The sequence below is a fragment of the Haliotis rufescens genome, unplaced genomic scaffold (assembly GCF_023055435.1).
Source record: "Haliotis rufescens isolate VD_foot unplaced genomic scaffold, xgHalRufe1.0.p SCAF_2, whole genome shotgun sequence".
In the NCBI taxonomy this organism is placed as follows: domain Eukaryota; kingdom Metazoa; phylum Mollusca; class Gastropoda; order Lepetellida; family Haliotidae; genus Haliotis; species Haliotis rufescens.
The window spans coordinates 2,000,715-2,020,667 of record NW_025963890.1 but is presented as its reverse complement, the minus strand read 5'-3'; the positions used below and the strand labels follow the sequence as shown (position 1 = coordinate 2,020,667).

The following is a 19,953-nucleotide window of genomic DNA, read 5'->3' as shown; positions in this document are numbered from 1 at the left end:
AGGGCTCTTAGATCCTGGTTATAGATGTACGCAGGATGGAGGAACATATTGCTCAAGAGTAACTCATTGTCTTTTTTGTTTTTAAATATTTATTTTCAGCCTTCTTACAAAATTGGCTGTAGATCCATTCCTAAAATAATATACAGCTCTTGAAGATGTAAACTCCAGAGTGAAAGAAAGTATACATTTCAAAGTAAGATTTGACCAACACGTTACAAATATTACTTTGGTGAATACAGTCGCCTAAACACTGCAAACTTTAGGTCCCAAATGCTGCTATAATACCTGTATCAAATATATCACCATCAAATAACCATTACTTGTTTGTTTTAATATTAGCCACCATCAAACATGGGTGTATATTTTCTTTTTCCCAATCAGATTATCAGCCTCTATTCCCCAGCAGATTACCAGCTTCTAGTTTACTGAATACTTATGTTCAAGAGTATTGGGGCACTGAGGTTGTCCGACTCCGAAGTCATTTCGCACCATTGATCGTATTGATGCCACCTGTTTTGGACACATCCCTGTGAGGCTTAGAATGAAAGATGTTTTTTGCAGGAGCATGTATCATAATATCTGCAGGGCATGCTGGATATTTTATAATGTTATCATAGTATTGCAGCGTGTTTGATAATGTTGATACTTTATTCTTATTGCGTATGGGTTGCAATCAATATGCATTTACAAATTTATGGATGAAATGAAAGTTGTTTTTGTTTGTTTGTGTGTTTGGTTTGTGGGGTGGGAGAGACAAAGTGTTCTGTAAGTATAGATTTGTTGACTAAAAGCCGTGCACAAATTCTGGCACATATAGGAAACTATATGTGCAGGATCATCTACACTTTATACATGACCTGCTCTGGGTTATTATCGTGGGACACCTTCCACCCTGCAGCCAAAGACGTGACAATTCTCTGTCCCTATTTTAATAATACAACTATAAACCAAGGATGTTCGTGATAATCTCCATGTCAATGTTGATCTTGTTCCTGGTTCTGTAGTGCTTGATGGTACAGATGGGTGTGTCAGCCAGTCCACGTGACATGTCAAATTGCCACAGGCTCGGTTTTTCAAGGGAAGGCTCTATAAACAACCACTGCAAGTTTATGTGGAGTGTGTTGAAAAGCACAACGGCCCTGCAGAGTCCTTTGCTTAGATGAAGTCAGCTGGCCAGAAAAGTGCAACGGAAGACATTCTGTTTGCTGCTCACGACACTTCGCTTCCCACTCAAACCTGTCAATGTGAGCATCAAAGTGTAAATATAAAATGTAGATTATACAAGGAATTTAATGAGACTGCCCAACACATTGTCAGTGGATGTCGAGCACAGTATCTTAAGCGATGATTGCGTGGCTCTATCCTTTTATCCACAGAAGGCTGTAGTGTTGGGGAGTCTTCACAATTTCTCGTAAAGTTCTGGGTTGGTTCAACTAGGCAGCGCTTCCTGGGAGAAGTCCCATTTACTGTCTGGGCTGCACGTAGAGAGGGCAAGGGCCCTGAGCTGATGATGAGCCTAACCAGCATGACCACCCAGACCCTCTTTGTCCCATTTAGTTATTCTAACCTGGAATTATGATAATGCATTTATAAAATGCTTGACTTACAACTTGAATAGATGCTCAGTATTGCTACATGGTGAAATTACGCTGGTCAATGGATCAGTGTACACTGGAATTTCATTCTCAGATTCCTGGGGAGTATACAACCCAAGCTGCCAATAAGGCATGAGAAGGTGAACAATTAGAGGGTGAAGACTAGAAGGTGAAAACTCACATGACCAAACGGCAGACTGATCCCAGTGATACTCTAAATCTACTGTGTTAATGGATGCAGTTATTATCATGTCTGTGTAAACACAGATCACGAAGCTTTCATTGTCTACCTTCACCCAACTCAATAATACAAGATTCTCTTCTGGCCAGGACTGACCAGCCCGGATTTCCTGTATTGCAGCACCAACATCAGAAAAGCCTGAGTGTTGATGCAGTGTAATTATTATTGATAGGCAGACCCCTGTCTGATATCAGCGTCTGACACGCCACGTAAAGTTAGTCACCTCTTCTGTACTGCCAGAGCAGTGCTGCTATTGTTTTACCTGCCTGGCAGCAGCAGTCAACAGCACTATCAGCCAATCAATCGCCAGCTTGAGTCAATGAGTCTCTTGGTTCAAGTTCCTCAGTTGTGCCAACACCTACCACTGGTCTTGATTGCTATCGCTTCTTACCATGTCGATTTCATAATGGGATTTCCTAAATCTATCTATTACTGGTCTAGACCCACACACTTACCATCTGTCAGGGATTTCGTATGTTCAAGTTACTTTCACAGAGGCAGCTTCATCAAGTATGAATGGCTCAGGAAAAAGTTCGGTTTTTAAGCAATCAGGTAGAAAGTTGAAGTGTTTATTATTTTTTTTAAGAATACTTCAATGCATTGTGGGAATGACAAGTGATCCAGTGGATTAAGGGACCAGTCATATATTTATTCCTGGGATTTTTAACTAGTGTACAAAAGACCTCTCAAGTGTTGGACCATTTTATGCAGATGCTGCCGAAATACTTCTCTTTCTCCCCCCTCTTAAAGCAGTTTATCTAAAGGAAGTTTGCAAGCAGACAAATACATTTCTTGTATGAGTGCTCTACTCAATATTTTTCAGTGATTTCTCTGTTCACTTGTAGAATAAATTAAGATCTTATAAAGCCTATGGAGTCCATCTTCAGCCCAATTAAGCACTGATACGCAATATGTCATTAAATAAATAGAAAGGAATTTTAAGTTGTATGCTTCTGAACAAGTGTGATCAATAAGAACAGGAGACATGGGTGGCACAGTCACCTAAGGAGCGGCAGTCCGCTGTGCAGAGTTGTTTCCCTTCGGCATGCCAGAAATATATAATTGTGGGTTTGAATCCTTGTTTGCCCCGAATATTTTTCTAGGTTGGTCAGCACCATACCCATGCTTGTGGGTTGCACCAAAGTATTGAACGTCTGAGACCTGCATCAGTTGGGGCTTTCCTCCCATATCTCTCTCACTCAATGAGAATTAACATGATGATGGTTATGTTTGACATTGAGTTCAGTTCTGAGCCACATATGGTATCTGATGTACAATACAAGGGACATTATTAAGTCAGCTATGAGAGCCACAGTGCTCTGAGTAACACAGCAAGTTCACCACACAGCCTCTGAACCAAGTCCATGCATCAGATACTGCAGACCATGAATGATGGATGGCGCAGTGATTACACAGTCCTACGTCCTTGCCCTTCCAGAAGGTCCTCGTTGTGAGTACACAATCCTACGTCCTTGTCCTTCCAGAAGGTCCTCATTGTGATTGCACAATCCTATGTCCTTGCCCTTCCAGAAGGTCCTTGTTGTGAGTACACAATCCTACATCCTTGCCCTTCCAGAAGGTCCTCGTTGTGATCACACAATCCTACATCCTTGCCCTTCCGGAAGGTCCTCGTTGTGATCACACAATCCTACATCCTTGCCCTTCCAGAATGTCCTCGTTGTGATCACACAATCCTACATCCTTGCCCTTCCAGAAGGTCCTCGTTGTGATCACACAATCCTACATCTTTGCCCTTCCGGAAGGTCCTCGTTGTGAGTACACAATCCTACATCCTGGCCCTTCCAGAAGGTCCTCGTTGTGAGTACACAATCCTACATCCTGGCCCTTCCAGAAGGTCCTCGTTGTGATCACACAATCCTACATCTTTGCCCTTCCGGAAGGTCCTCGTTGTGAGTACACAATCCTACATCCTGGCCCTTCCAGAAGGTCCTCGTTGTGAGTACACAATCCTACATCCTGGCCCTTCCAGAAGGTCCTTGTTGTGAGTACACAATCCTACATCCTGGCCCTTCCAGAAGGTCCTTGTTGTGAGTACACAATCCTACGTCCTTGCCGTTCCAGAAGGTCCTCGTTGTGAGTACACAATCCTAGTGACATTAAGCTGACACACTATGAAGTATTAAACTGAGATTCTTTGGAAGCATTAAACCCAACTCACTTCATTAATTCCTGACATTGTGTTGTTGAAACATATTTGGCCATTCAGTCTGGGAAGATCATTGATACATGGTAAGTTGACTCTTATATTGCTGCTGAAGAAACTGCTTTGTCATCATGATGATGGTCATGTGAAGAGAGACTGGCGCTTGAGGAGGGATTCAGACAATAACCCAGTGTGTACCCTCCAAGCCCTGATGACTGTGAAAGATAGAGACCAATCTCTGGAGTGTCATACGCAGCGTGTCAAAATTAACATAACAAATATCTTTTAAACCTGAAATTAACAATGTTACAAAAATATGTGTAATTCAGGTGTTTCATGTACCATACAAAACACATAAAAGGAAATGAAAGATTACAAAATGTTTATTCACAAAATACTGCTCATGCATCTTTAAACACATATACATGATTTGCACATGTTGCCATTGGTTGATGCAGCTGCATAATTTTCCTGTGTTCAGAGTGCGAAGTTAGTAGTAGCTACTTGATCACTCCTTCATGAATTGATTACCAGCTTACGTAATGACCAATATTTTTTATGTCTGCTGAGTCAGTCGTGACCCCAGTAGACTGTTGTACTCATGTCTACAGAGACAATTGTGACCCCAGTAGACTGTTGAACTCCTGTCTACTGAGTCAGTTGTGACCCCAGTAGACTGTTGTACTCCTGTCTACTGAGTCAGTCATGATCCCGGTAGACTGTTGTACTCCTGTCTACAGAGACAATTGTGACCCCAGTATACTGTTGTACTCCTGTCTACTGAGTCAGTTGTGACTCCAGTAGACTGTTGTACTCCTGTCTACTGAGTCAGTCATGATCCCGGTAGACTGTTGTACTCCTGTCTACAGAGACAATTGTGACCCCAGTATACTGTTGTACTCCTGTCTACTGAGTCAGTTGTGACTCCAGTAGACTGTTGTACTCCTGTCTACTGAGTCAGTCATGATCCCGGTAGACTGTTGTACTCCTGTCTACAGAGACAATTGTGACCCCAGTAGACTGTTGAAACACCTGTCTACTGAAGCTGTCATGATGTCAGTAGACATATGTAGACATATGTACTCCTGTCTACTGAAACTGTCATGATGCCAGTAGACTGTTGTACCCCTGTCTACTGAAACTGTCATGATGCCAGTAGACATATGTACACATATGTACTCCTGTCTACTGAAACTGTCATGATGCCAGTAGACTGTTGTACTCCTGTCTACTGAAACTGTCATGATGCCAGTAGACATATGTACTTCTGTCTACTGAAACTGTCATGATGCCAGTAGACTGTTGTACTCCTGTCTACTGAAACTGTCATGATGCCAGTAGACATATGTACTTCTGTCTACTGAAACTGTCATGATGCCAGTAGACATATGTACTTCTGTCTACTGAAAGTGTCATGATGCCAGTAGACTGTTGTACTTCTGTCTACTGAACCTGTCATGATGCCAGTGGACTGATGTAATCCTGTCTACTGAAGCTGTCATGATGCCAGTAGACATATGTACACATATGTACTCCTGTCTACTGAAAATGTCATGATGCCAGTAGACTGTTGTACTCCTGTCTACTGAAACTGTCATGATGCCAGTAGACTGTTGTACTTCTCTCTACTGAAACTGTCATGATGCCAGTAGACATATGTACTTCTGTCTACTGAACCTGTCACGATGCCAGTAGACATATGTACTTCTGTCTACTGAAACTGTCATGATGCCAGTAGACATATGTACTTCTGTCTACTGAAACTGTCATGATGCCAGTAGACATATGTACTTCTGTCTACTGAAACTGTCATGATGCCAGTAGACTGTTGTACTCCTGTCTACTGATACTGTCATGATGCCAGTAGACTGTTGTACTCCTGTCTACTGATACTGTCATGATGCCAGTAGACATATGTACTCCTGTACATTGCCATTCAAGAGAGCTTTGATAACATCAGGACATAACATGTCTCCTGTGTACAATCAATGCTCATTACTATTTCTCTGGGGAGCAGACGCTACAACCATCTGTGCAGACGTCCAATATGCCCTTGAATCTGGAATTAATTCGATTTCCCAACATTTATTGCTTTGTACAAAGTGACTGCAAAGCAAACATGTCAGTGTTACTGTAATAGGCGTGGAGATGGCACTCGCAGGGTCTTGTATGTTGCCGGTGACTTGAATCATGACATCCTGACCTCTCATTAGAGACGGTCCTGATCATGTTTCAAGTACTACACCTGTATATTCTTATCCATTAACAAGGAGGGCCATAGCTGTGTATACCCAGTTTCATCCATGTAATAATCATGCCCAGTGATAAAGATGCCTTTTAAGAATAACTTACATTATGTCAGTATATAATCCATTTTAGTCTTATGACAATATCATGACTAAGTCTTTGAAAGGCGTTTAGAAGTGATACGCGAGGAAGAGAAGGTATGGCTGTCTACTTCTTTAGAATGAGGAACACAACGTTTGGGAGTATATACTTACTTCATCAGGTGTAAGGAGTAAGTGTATACTCCGAAATGTTGCCTTCCTCATAATAAAGAAGTAGAAGTCCATAAATTCTCTTTCTAATATCATGATATTTCCACTTTTGTTACATTAGCATTGTGTGCTCACATTAACATTGTGTGCTCACAGTAACATTGTGTGCTCACAGTAACATTGTGTGTAACATTGTGTGCTTACAGTAACATTGTGTGTAACATTGTGTGCTCACAGTAACATTGTGTGCTCACATTAACATTGTGTGCTCACATTAACATTGTGTGCTCACAGTAACATTGTGTGTAACATTGTGTGCTTACAGTAACATTGTGTGTAACATTGTGTGCTCACAGTAACATTGTGTGCTCACAGTAACATTGTGTGCTCACATTAACATTGTGTGCTCACAGTAACATTGTGTGCTCACAGTAACATTGTGTGTAACATTGTGTGCTCACAGTAACATTGTGTGTAACATTGTGTGCTCACATTAACATTGTGTGTAACATTGTGTGCGCACATTAACATTGTGTGTAACATTGTGTGCGCACAGTAACATTGTGTGTAACATTGTGTGCTCACAGTAACATTGTGTGTAACATTGTGTGCTCACATTAACATTGTGTGTAACATTGTGTGCTCACATTAACATTGTGTGTAACATTGTGTGCGCACAGTAACATTGTGTGCTCACAGTAACATTGTGTGCTTACAGTAACATTGTGTGCTCACAGTAACATTGTGTGCTCACAGTAACATTGTGTGCTCACAGTAACATTGTGTGTAACATTGTGTGCTCACAGTAACATTGTGTGCTCACAGTAACATTGTGTGTAACATTGTGTGCGCACAGTAACATTGTGTGCTCACAGTAACATTGTGTGCTCACAGTAACATTGTGTGCTTACAGTAACATTGTGTGCTTACAGTAACATTGTGTGCTCACGGTAACATTGCGTGCTCACGGTAACATGTGCGCACAGTAACATTGTGTGCTTACAGTAACATTATGTGCTCACAGTAACATTGTGTGCTTACAGTAACATTGTGTGCTCACAGTAACATTGTGTGCTCACAGTAACATTGTGTGCTTACAGTAACATTGTGTGCTTACAGTAACATTGTGTGCTCACAATAACAGTGTCTTCATTATTACAGGAGTGACACTCATTCATTGAAGTATGACAGAAGTTAACATGAACCTGATCTGTTTCAGGTACTCTCTGCCGCTCCCTGCTACCGACCGACCGACCAGCCACTGACTGAAGCCTGCCTCCACACTCGATCCATCGTGTCTCTTGTTATAGCTGTGAGCGCGCTCAGTGACAGTGGAGGAGGGTGAGCTTGTCTACCTGCACACTGCCTCCACCTCGGCCTAATGTTTTGACAGTCTGTTGACGTGGGTTTGGATACGTACACAGACAGCCAGGGAAGACGAAGGGAGGCAGGCACCCGGATTAATACATTGGTGGATGTGGTGAGACGCTCAGCAACACCTAATTGGTGAGTTGGTATTTATGTCATACTTTAGCTGTCACAGCATCTGTGTGTGTTGTATTGTCAATGTGTGTCATGTACAGCTATGTGATATGAGATATATATCACAGCTTGGATAACTCACAGAGAGATGATTAGGGGTGGAATGCCTTGGACTAACTGTCAGTTATATAGTCATATGACCTTGTAGGCTACAGGCTGATTATCCAAGTTGAATGGTACTAAGGAGCTTAGCATCTCGTTTGAAGTTTATTTGCATTCAACTGAATCATTAGATAGGAAAACTCTCTGAGGCACATGCTGTTTGTGTGTGATTCCGTGGAGGCAGGTGGAGGTGTCAGTCAGTTTGATTGGATAATGTTGTTAGTTTCTTCACAAAGTAAATTGTATGTGCAATCTCCCTTAATGGAGGAGTGCTATGGAGAGGTAATAACAGAGGCAGTTATCTACACATAATCACGATATGCTGTACATTTTTACCTGGGACTGAAATTAGGGGCAATACCTCAATTCATTATGTGTAACTGGTGAGTCCGGTTTTTGATAACTCCGGTATTGACCCAGCTGTCCATTAGCACTTACCCTCCAACCAGTCACATTACGTCTCCCACCAGCATGTTATATAACTTCTCAGCATCCTTTCTTACAGAAAACACAGTCCATCCTTTATTTTCATGGCCGTCAGTGCAGGGGGTCCTTTAGAATAGAAACATTGTTTGTGTTATGTACATTATGAGTGAAATCTATGTATTAAGACATGGCTTTTTATGGCGTTGACATTTCTGTGGTCTTTGTGGCATGGTGTTGCTATTTGTTAAAGTTAATTACCTGACATTACATGCATGGTCCCTTCTGTTAGTATGAAGGATCTATGTTGTCTCACAGTTGGACTGGGATGTGTCGTTGAGAGGGCAGTGGAGCTAGTATTGACTTGTGTGGTCGTACAAATCCCTTCATGATGTGGTAATGCAGGTTTCTATTTCTGCTGTTATTTCAAACTTCCTCAACTGTCTTCATGGTTAAGTTCAAATGATGCTGAAGTATCACAAAGTGGAACATTTCATATATCATTTGTTATATGGAAGAGAAGTTAGAATCTTTATGGTCTTAAATACGGATGCAAGCTCCATAAATTGCCATTCATTCATGTCGTTTTGGTACATTAAACATATGTTTGTGATCCTTGCCAGGATCAAATATACAGGAAGATCTTGAGTGATGTATGCCAGTTTGATTTGTCAGTGCTGACTGAGGTTCAACAAGTGTTCTAATCACATACACCCCTAATTAGCAGATGGATCAATAAGTTTGTGACATAACCAGGTGTGTTGGGTGATGGTCCCGTCAGCAGTCCCACAGCTTGGTTTGACGAGACCCCATTCGCTGATAGCAGAACCGGTTTTAGGGGAAACGTCAAGGAGGCTTCTTTACAGTTCTCACATGGAGTAAATGTTTATTGTCAATGGATCTCATGGTTGATCGACCACAGTTTCTCTATAGCATTAAGTAACCCAGGCACTGAGGAGCTGGAAGCAGGGTTGATCTTCAGCGAAGACATCGCATGTGAGCTAGCGCACACGAGACATCACACATACACCCATCTGACTTAAACTGTGTGACATGTGCATGTCGGAGGCTTCCGCTTAAACACTGACTAACTCGGCTGACAATTTTATCCAGTTTGCGTGAAGGTATGTAAAAGTTTGCATAAATATTATGTGATCCTTTTGGCGTTTAACTCATATCAAAAGCGTTGCTTATCAGCAGGAACATACAAAGTGTAATATGAGAATGATTGAGGAAAAAATATTTATTTAAACAAATATTTTTTATTTGAAAAATATCTAAAAATATATTTACCAGGATTTAGAGCTAAATAGAATCATTTACTAATTTAGAGCATAAAGGCTGACATTTCACAAACTGGCTTGTGTGTTCCCATGACACTCAGGTAGCAATGAAGTCTACAAATGTCTTGTCTTAGAGTGTGATAAAAATATCTGTGTGAGAAATTTCCTCTTTGATGGAACTCCTCAAAAAGTAGGTGTGGGTTTCAAGTGGGTGTTACCTCAATATTTGGAATGAGAAAGTGGAAATGTATAACAAGGTCCACCTTCAGGATCAGGGTATATGACGAGGACCGGCGACTGGCGTAACAAGCAGCTTGTTTGATAAAGGTGTGTTGTGAAGCTGAGCGCTGTACTCATTAGCTGTGAGGGAGGGTGTTGCACGCTGCATTGTTTTCTCACAGAATCTGCACTGGGGGAGGTGACCAAGCAGGGAAGGTTAACACTTTTTGTGCTAGAAGTGGTGGAGGTCAGTTTATAACAGTTTTTATGTACTAGGTGCGTCTGAATTGCTCTGAACTTTATTTACACTCAAGTCACTTGTAGCAACATGAGAGGTACATTTCAAGGATTGATTATACAAACATGTATGTACATAAAACAGTGTTTAAAATACCTGCCTCACAGTCTGAGATGGGCTATTTTGATGACGGATGGTCAGTTTTGAAAAAGCTGCATGCCGGATGGTCAGGGGAAAAGGTACTAAGTTGGCAATCCACCAGTTTAGTGTTATTTTCTGAGAACTACCATTAAACAGTACTATCTTATGTTTACCCTTTGTTACTTGTGTTCGTTTGCCTAGAAAATTCTGGACTGGCAATATTTTATCTGGTCTGGTAACTTTGCAATGTTGCTAGTCCAGTTGTCTGATTGAAATTTTGGGGAATTTTATACACTGACATAAAACCAATATTACAATCTCATTCACATCTTTTGTCAGATGAGGTAAAAACATTTCTACTCCTTCCAGGTTTGAACTTATTTAACACTACATCGGTAATTTTCTTACGGTTCTTAATCTCTGGTATTAAAAAGCAACTACGTTTTAATTCAGAGGTTAAAGACATGATGTTTTCACTCTTTCACTGCCAAAAGAATTTGAGCTATGTGAGTTTTTGAATATGAACAACTGTTTTGGTTAGAGGATTGGTAAAAAATCAAAACTGCTGAGGCAAGTAGGTAATTGGTTAACTCTTTCACTGACATGGTTATTTGAGGAAACCAGCAGGTTAACTCTTTCACTGACATGGTTATTTGAGGTAACTAACTGGTTAACTCTTTTACTGACATGGTTATTTGAGGTAACTGACTGGTTAACTCTTTCACTGACATGGTTAATTTTGGTAACTGACTGGTTAACTCTTTCACTGACATGGTTAATTTTGGTAACTGACTGGTTAACTCTTTCACTGACATGGTTAATTTTGGTAACTGACTGGTTAACTCTTTCACTGACATAGTTAATTGAGGTAACTGGCAGGTTAACACTTACACTGACATGGTGTTTTGAGGAAACCAACAGGTTAACTCTTTCACTGACATGGTTAGTTGAAGTAACTGGCATGGTTGATTGAGCTGACAGGTTAACTCTTTCTCTGACATGGTTAATTGAGGTAACTGACATGGTTAACTCTTTCACTGACATGGTTAATTGAGGAAACTGACATGGTTAATTATTTTACTTATGTTGGTGTTCAATGTGACTGACATGTAACACATTCTCTGACATAGTTTGTAATATAAGGAATGTTACCATTTGTACAGACAAGGGTGTATGTGATAACTGACAGGTTAACACTTTCTCTGACAGGTGTATATTGAGATAAATGACATGTGAACTTAAACTCACATGTATTCAATGTTTGGGACATGTCAATTCTTTTACTTACATTAGCAATGAGGTAACTGATACTTCATGTTCAACAAGTTGTTTTTTTCTGTTTCAAGGTTGACTTATTAGGTACCGCAAATGTTAACAGGTTGTGCATTCAAATCTTGTGAATTTTATAATCATAGCAAGCATGTTCTGATTGTATTTGACAATTTCAGGAAGTTGAAGTATATCCACTGTTTTCCTATGATTATCATGAGTTAATCCCTCATGGCTGGTGGGTGGTGGAACACACAGCCTTCCAGTTGTGGGTGTTCCCTAACTTGTTTTGAGTAGTATATTAATGTATGTGTGTAACAGCAGGGTGAGACAGGTAGACTCAAGTGCACCTTCCAGCCGGCAGGTTCTCATGTTGACAGATGAGACCGTGACCCACTCGGTGCCTCGTGTTGGAGCAAGGTGTGACAACTTGGTTGCAAGAAACAAATCATTGTAATAAAAGCCTGTAGTCTTGTATTTGGCAGTGGGAGATTATAATTTGTCACCTTGCAGAGGATTTAGAAACAATTCAGTGACAATTGTGTGATAACTGTCTTGTGTACAGATTGGCACTAGTGCTAACAGACGAATAATGGAACCTTATCACAGTGGAAATCAAAGTATGAGTGTTTGGAAGGACGTTTAGATGTATTCATTGTTGTCCTTCATTGTGGGGGGATGCTGTAACCCTAATCACTCACTCACTCATTTATTTATTCTGTTAAGAAACAGGATAACACATGAGGTTCTTTAGTTTCACAACGAAGTACTGAATTTAATTTAAATAATATATGATCAACATACTACTAATAAGAAGAATATGAATAACAATAATGTGCATAAATTTTTTGTAAATTTTGAAGTTACACACTGTTACAAGTAATGGTTTCTTATGAATTCTTATAATTGTATGCAATGAAAAAGGGTGAATAAAATTTATTAGCCAAACCAAAAACCTTTGACACATTGGATGGGCCCAGAGGCTGAAACCAGCGACTCTTGACTCTCTTTGAAGTCTTTGATGATCCTACATTGGAAATGTTTTTAGGAAATGTGCTGGAAATGTCAGTTAGCCCTTTGAAAGATGCATTAGTCAGCATGTGTGGGGTGTACGGGGGGAGGAGGGGGTGCAATCATTAAAGACCTATTCAGTGCTCCGTCCATTACAGGCATTTGAAGAAGGTGGTCGGTCGTCTCCTTCCCCTCACTGGTTTTACAACTCTTTAGGGCTATGCATTTAGTGGTGCCTCAGTTTAATATCCCACCATATCCTCCCAGTTCCTCCAAGTCAAACCTTTGACACCAAATTTCCCCACATTAATAAATTCATTTCACAATTTTTTCAAAAACAGCTTTTGAAACTGATTCATTCATACAGAATAATATGAGAGGATTTGAGCAGTCAGAGGTAGAATTTATTGTGGAGTGTTTGTATGGACTTCCGGTGTCCTATAAGTCTTTTGTGAGTGCAAGGAGAGCCTCACTCAGTTCAATGGTTCCTCTGTATTTGTGCATAAACACTGTTGATGTTGTTGTCGTGTGTTGTTGTGGACTTGAGCGTTGTGTCATTATTCAGTCTTCAGCGAGATGTGCCCCATCACTACCAGCCTCTGGGCATGCTAATATCATTGTGAAAGGAATATGCTAAACTTGTACTTTAGGTGCATAAACTCAGTCGTTATGCTATTTGAACTGGATTGAGTACCAAAGAGAAATTGATACATTTGTGCACATTGACAGAGATTATGGAAATTTGTTTTTGGCTGACTGATTGACATGCATTCAGGGACTGATTAGTTAGATGGTTGAATGACTTTAATTTTGAATCAATGTCTTTCCTGATGGTGCAATACGCAATTGTGAACTCAAGTTTGTACTCCGCATATAGCATTTCACATAGCATATCATGTAACACTCTGTACACATGTTCTACATCAAGTGCAGTCTGTCAAGTAAGAATATTTCATATCTTCAATTGCATCAGTATGTAAATTAACAAACGTTAACGTTGTAGTTTGGCACAAGTGTACGTTGCTATATATCATTAATTATTTCTGGAAACCAAACAAGTTTGAGAAACTGGAAGCATAACAACTGACCATGTCGGAGATTGGAGTTACAAGAAATGAAATATGTTGTTAACTGAACTCTGGAAGCAATGTAGCAAAACTGTCATATTTTTACTAAAGGGCGATATTTCCTAAATCCATTATACTCCATGATGCAGTTCCCGGAGATGTTAAGATGATCTGTCGGTGTGTGTGCAGGGTAACAGGTGCCCTTCCCCCAGCAGTTAGCTCTGCCAGGAGTTTTACAGACAGTATTTGAAGCACTGGTATCAGTGTTGTGGTCATACTTAATAATGTGGTGTTTATATTCATATTCCAGGAACTAAAGAATATATCACTCGCTCGCTCACTCACTCACTCACTCACTCACTCACTCACTCACTCACTCACTCACTCACTCACTCACTCACTCACTCACTCACTCACTCTAATCATCCCTGATTGGGTGATTGAAAAATGCTACTTTTATCTCTTTGTTTGTATGTATGTAACAAATTATTTTTCAAAAGTTATTTTGAAAATTGTACCTCAATTTAACCCTGACATTTCCTTGTTTAGTTCTGTATCTTGGTGTATTGACCAATGAAACAAAAGAACATGACATGAAACTGTTCTCGTCTGAGCAGAATTAAGAAGGTTTTGTCATAAATACTCCCTGAATAATGAACTGTGTCCTTCATTGATGTTCAAGGGCTTTATGATATAGATAGATGAAGAGCAGCTGCCATTAAACCTGGCTACAAATATAGAACTGAAGTGGACTCCTGTCACCTCCACTCAGCCGCCATGCCTGAAACTGTGCCGTGTACGGCCACAGAGCATCACACACTCATCCCATGTAATCCACCAGTGTTCAAGAATTGTATTTATCTCCATACAAATGATCAACAAATTTATCAGGCTGCCGTAACTCAAACCCATCATCCATTGCACAGTTATACCTAGTTATCACCAATTAGGCCAAATTAATGACTGACTTGATTGTCGCCCACTTCTGATGTTACTCAGGTGTAAGTAACTCACTGCTTAAAGGAACTATAGGACTTGGTTGTTCCTTTAACGAGTGATTGCATTGGTCCTGTGTAAAGCTCACAAGCCACAGATCATGTAAAGTTTAACAACGTTGGTCACAGATTGTAGGCGGACTCCTAAAAAATTCTCGCCTTAGGTCCTGCTCCACACGGCATGTTACATGCGGCATCTCTTCAGGCATGAGACTTTGTTCTAAATATGCCATCTGTTAATGGGTACCCGGTAGGATCCGATGGTAACGTGACTGTTAACCTTGGGCTGTATGCTCTCCATGGAGTTGAGAACTGAGTGCACACTGACCCAGTGACTATGTTTGGAAGAATAACTGTCGGGTAACATACCAACATTTGTTCAGTGGAAGCTAAATAATAAGGCACAATTACTAAGGCTGAAAATTATAAAATAACAATGTACAGACTCGGTGATATTAAAGTCAACAGTATAATCCCCGACATGCTATATTCTGTAATCATGTATCGCTGTAGTAACGACTACAGGTCCATGTAGTATGTTACCTGTATAATCAGTGTGATGACAGACCGCTGCTAATAACATTCTAGCTTTATCATATGAAATCCATCATTGAATCTCATCATGAATTGATGTTTAAAATGCCATCAAAGAGAATGTTTTGACAAAACTAAGCACTTCTTATCCATTGTTATCAACATTACCCAGTCTTACAGTGTACATGTCATGATAGTGTGAATAGTATTGTGACATCACAGTATTGCCTACAGTTACACATGCAACATGGAAGAAAATCTGATTAATTACAACAGATACTTCCTCCATTAAGCCGAAGGAAATTAATTATATGTTCATCAAGTGAAGGTTGTTGCGTCATTTCTGGTTGATAATTAGTACATAAGAGACAATATTCCCATGGGATGTGACTACTACTTTCAATGTCCTGCTAGTGCTGAAATACATGACTTTCGGAGACAATTAGAGGTGAAATGTTATAATTGCATTCATCACCGGATCCTGCTCCTCCCTGCAGGAATCTCAGGGCAGAATAAATCCCCAGTGCCATATTTGTCACTCCTAGATGGGGGGGAGGGGGAATTCATGTACAGAATAGGTCCCAAGTACCTGTTCTTAGTGCCATCTTGTGAGAATACCAGGTCCTCTGAGTACCCCATGCTTGTCTCCCTGTGCAAATAGTAGAGGTGAAAGGATACAGCAAGGTCATGATATAATACATATAACGATATATAGGTCATAAAACGATATGTATCGAGATATGAATATTTACACCAAATCGCATAGAAACTTCTTGACAATAAATAGTTCAGAGCAGAAATAGTAAAGATATGTATTGTGATTTATATACATTAGTGGATTTAACTACCGGTAATTTCCGGTCATTGACTGTTCCGTTGGTTGTCTTCCGTTGTATGGCCATACACTTGGCTGTGAAAAAGTGGGTAACATTTAGTTCTCGTGTATAATACACACCCCTAATTTTGGAGTCTAAAAACTGTGAAAAAAGTGTTTATTATACGTGAATAAACATGGTAGTATAATCAGGGTGTTTACATCTACGAGGGGTGTTCATTAAAGATTTCCCCTAAACCACTTAGGGTTATCATATTTGGTTGAAATTTCACATGTGTAATGATACATGTATCTATGGGTTATGTCTGAATTTGCTGCACCGAACTATTAATCTTACCACTTTTACAGGTGTTATGATCGAGTAGGGTGTGACAATGGAGCCAGTAGAATACCGAGTAGTGGTTAGGTTTTTATATTTGAAAGGTCGCACACCAAAAGAAACTTTCGATGAAATGAAAGCAACTTATGGGGAAGATGCCCCATCATATGACGATGTTAAACACTGGCATCACCAGTTCAAGTGTGGTCGGACATCTGTGGAAACAGCTGCCATTCCTGGTCGCCCCCATTCAGCCATTGATGAGGACACTATCAATCAAGTGGAGACCGCCATGTTGGCAGACCGACGTATAACTGTTCGCCAGTTAGCACAAGATGTCAAGATCAGTGTAGGGTTTGAGGAAAAAATCATCCATGACAATTTGAACATGCATAAGGTGTCTGCACGATGGATTCCCAGGTTGCTCACACCTTTCCAAAAGCAGGAACGAGTCAATTGCTCAAAGGATCTTTTGGACATGTGCCAAAAAAACCAGGAAAACTCTTTTGACAGACTTATCACACAGGATGAAACATGGGTCCATCACTATGATCCTGAGACTAAAGTTCAGTCGATGCAATGGAAGCATGTGGAGTCACCACCCCCAAAGAAGGCACGTGTCCAACCCTCTGCAGGCAAGGTCATGCTCACGGTGTTTTGGGACCAGCATGGAGTAGTGATGATGGATTTCTTGGCAAAGGGTACCACAATTACAGGAGCTTATTATGCTTCACTGCTGCGGAAATTGCGGGACGCTATCAAGCTTAAGAGGCGTGGCATGCTGACCAAGGGTGTCCGTCTCCTGCAAGACAATGCTCCAGTACACAACTCTCATGTTGCCCAGACAGAAGCGCGGTCCTGTGGCTATGAAATCCTTCCACATCCTCCTTACTCTCCTGACCTTGCATCATCAGACTTCCACCTCTTTCCAACCATGAAGTCATTTTTGAAGGGAAAAAGTTTCACAGATTTTGAAACACTGATTTCTGAAGTCAAGTCCTGGGTTGAGATGCAAAATGAGGGCTTTTACAAGCGAGGTCTCCATAGTTGCATAAAACGATGGGAGAAGTGTGTAACTCTTGGTGGTTCCTATGTGGAGAAAGACTAATACCTATGCCATGTTTCATTCCACTAGGTCCATTGGAAGTGGGTCAGGGGAAATCTTTAATGAACACCCCTCGTACATGTACAGCCCGCTTGTGGTTACACGAGAACGCTAGTGTGAACATCTTTTGTCAGTCAGACCATTTGGCTTCTTTTTTTATTCATTGACGTCAGTGACATACCAACATGACATCACGATATCATTTTCATTGCTGTCAGTTGCATGCTAACAATGTTTTTTCTCCTTTGTGGTGTATTTTCGTGTTATCCTAGAAGATGTGTTTGATGGAGGGTAATAGTCCACGCTGGGTAAGTTGTCTGGGAGATAACGTGACAGCCATGCTGGCCAGAGATGCTGGGGAAGTACCTACTGTCATGGATCAGGGATTATTTTAGTAGCCAAAAATAAAATGTACCAGGGACAAGTCATTTATTACAGGGGCGGATGGTCAGATGTGTTAGATGCACAAATGTACTGAAAATCCGTGTGTGGGGATGATTACCCTCCCCTAATGTTTGTCTTATTTTGTATGACCTTCCTCATGTCCTTCTACTTTACTTTAGCATGGACTAATAATAATAATAATAATAATAAGAAGAAGAAGAATGATAAATTTTGGTGTAGATCTCATTGTCAAGCAAGGCAAGAAGTTCTTATCCATAAATTGTGTCTACTTTGTAGAATATTCATTGCTCATGAGAGTTATTTGATGTAATGGCTATTTTTAGTGTCATCCTATTTGAAAACTAAGCTATGACATCAAATGATCACTGCCCTGGGAGATTTGAAAACTAAGCTATTGCAGCCAAATAGGTCCAAGGTATTATCACAATAGTATGGAGAGTTCATATAGATTACAGAGTCATCCATCGTCCTTAGAGGAGTATCACTGGCCCGCTGGGTACTTGTTAACTGAGAAAGCTCCACCAAGCACTTGTTATAGTGACATATGACAATACCCTTATATCATCCGTGTGTGGGGATGATACCTGACTCTCAACAACAGCTGGCTCTCTACCCAAGTCAAACTCCCAGCGGAGATGATTAAACTGGTTAATTAAAAGTTATTGCACCTGTGTTCCTCAGTGTTGAAGTGGAATTTGGCAGCAGGTTGACCTTTGTGAAACGTTCAAACTACCGTATTCGACGTAATAAGCGCCCCGCTCTAATAAGCGCCCAAGGCGATATTTGCTAATATATTGGCTAGTGAACAATCCCAATCAGCACCCTTTCCGATTGATCAATGTACAGAAGACTTATTTATTCGTGCATAATACGCACTCGTGTGTTAAATGCACCCTTAAATTCATGAAAATATATCTGTCGTATGTAAACATTTCAGGCTGTTTGCATAAACCACGAAATTTACGATCTTTCAACTCAAAATAATATTCTAATAGTTATATAGTATATAGTTATTTGTTTATCTTGTGTGTGATTCATAGCTTGAAGTGTGATCCAAGACAGGACAAAAGTGACATCTCGATAACATCATTTCTACAACTTCCATCCCCTACAGGCAGTCTCAAGGTCGTGTTTGGTCATGTGAATAATTCAATCTTTCGGGAGATTCAGTCCCAGCAATCCAGGTCCTCTTGTTAACACCTGAGGTGAAGGTCTCGGCTTCCGTCAACAAACTATTATGAAAATGTCTTTATGCAGTTTATAGATGTTACAGTCATTAATAAACAAACAAAAATTGACAGTTTTAACTGTTCAAAATTCTTTAAGATGCAATACCTTCGATTACTCTGCAACTGACCTATACCTGCGTTTGCACCTGTATCAGGAATGTGCATCGTTAAGCCATGTGATACTGGGTGAAAGTATTCAATTCTCCGCCTCAAGTAAATGTCACTGACAGGAGCATGTCGCTGTTATTTCACAGGTAACTTACACATATTTGTGCTGGGAATTAATCCTTTCAATTATGCTGTGACTGTTGGAATGTGCTAGTTCAGGGGTTAATTTTGCAGTGTCTCACATGAATGTTAAACGCCAAGGGCTTGGTGGCCAGAGTGCCTAAGGCGCCAGATACAATGCCAGGATCTGAAGATCATGGGTTGAAATCACAGTTTGTGGATTCACCAAACTTAGCACTTTTGGTAGAATTTAGTTGGGTTTTTTAATGTTATCATTAAATCAAATGTTTCTTGATCCTTAATTTTATAGACACCTGATAATTAATGGTATTTTACAACCATGAAGTAACAGTAGAATAAATATGAAAATATAAAATTTAAGCGATAATTTTCTTTCTAAGGAAATTCTATTGTGTCAACACTGTTATAATCAGTGGTTTGTGATCCATTTACGTTATCCATGTGGTGGATACACTAGACTGTCTCGGCCGACTGGTTGCTAATTTCCTC

General features: G+C 40.3%; 1 protein-coding gene across 3 annotated transcripts in view; it reads left to right on the top strand.

Moving 5' to 3' along the window:
- LOC124114122 (neuronal calcium sensor 2-like) overlaps positions 1–19,953 on the top strand; it is a 149,667-nt gene that overhangs the window by 43,857 nt on the left and 85,857 nt on the right. For 2 of the 3 annotated variants that reach the window (XR_007222135.1, XM_046474683.2), the window contains exon 2: positions 7,718–8,004. The gene's annotated coding sequence lies outside the window, so the exon portion shown is untranslated. Of the gene's footprint in view, positions 1–7,717; positions 8,005–9,471; positions 9,690–19,953 lie in introns of those variants that run through there. The other variant, XM_046474684.2, reaches the window with a different exon arrangement.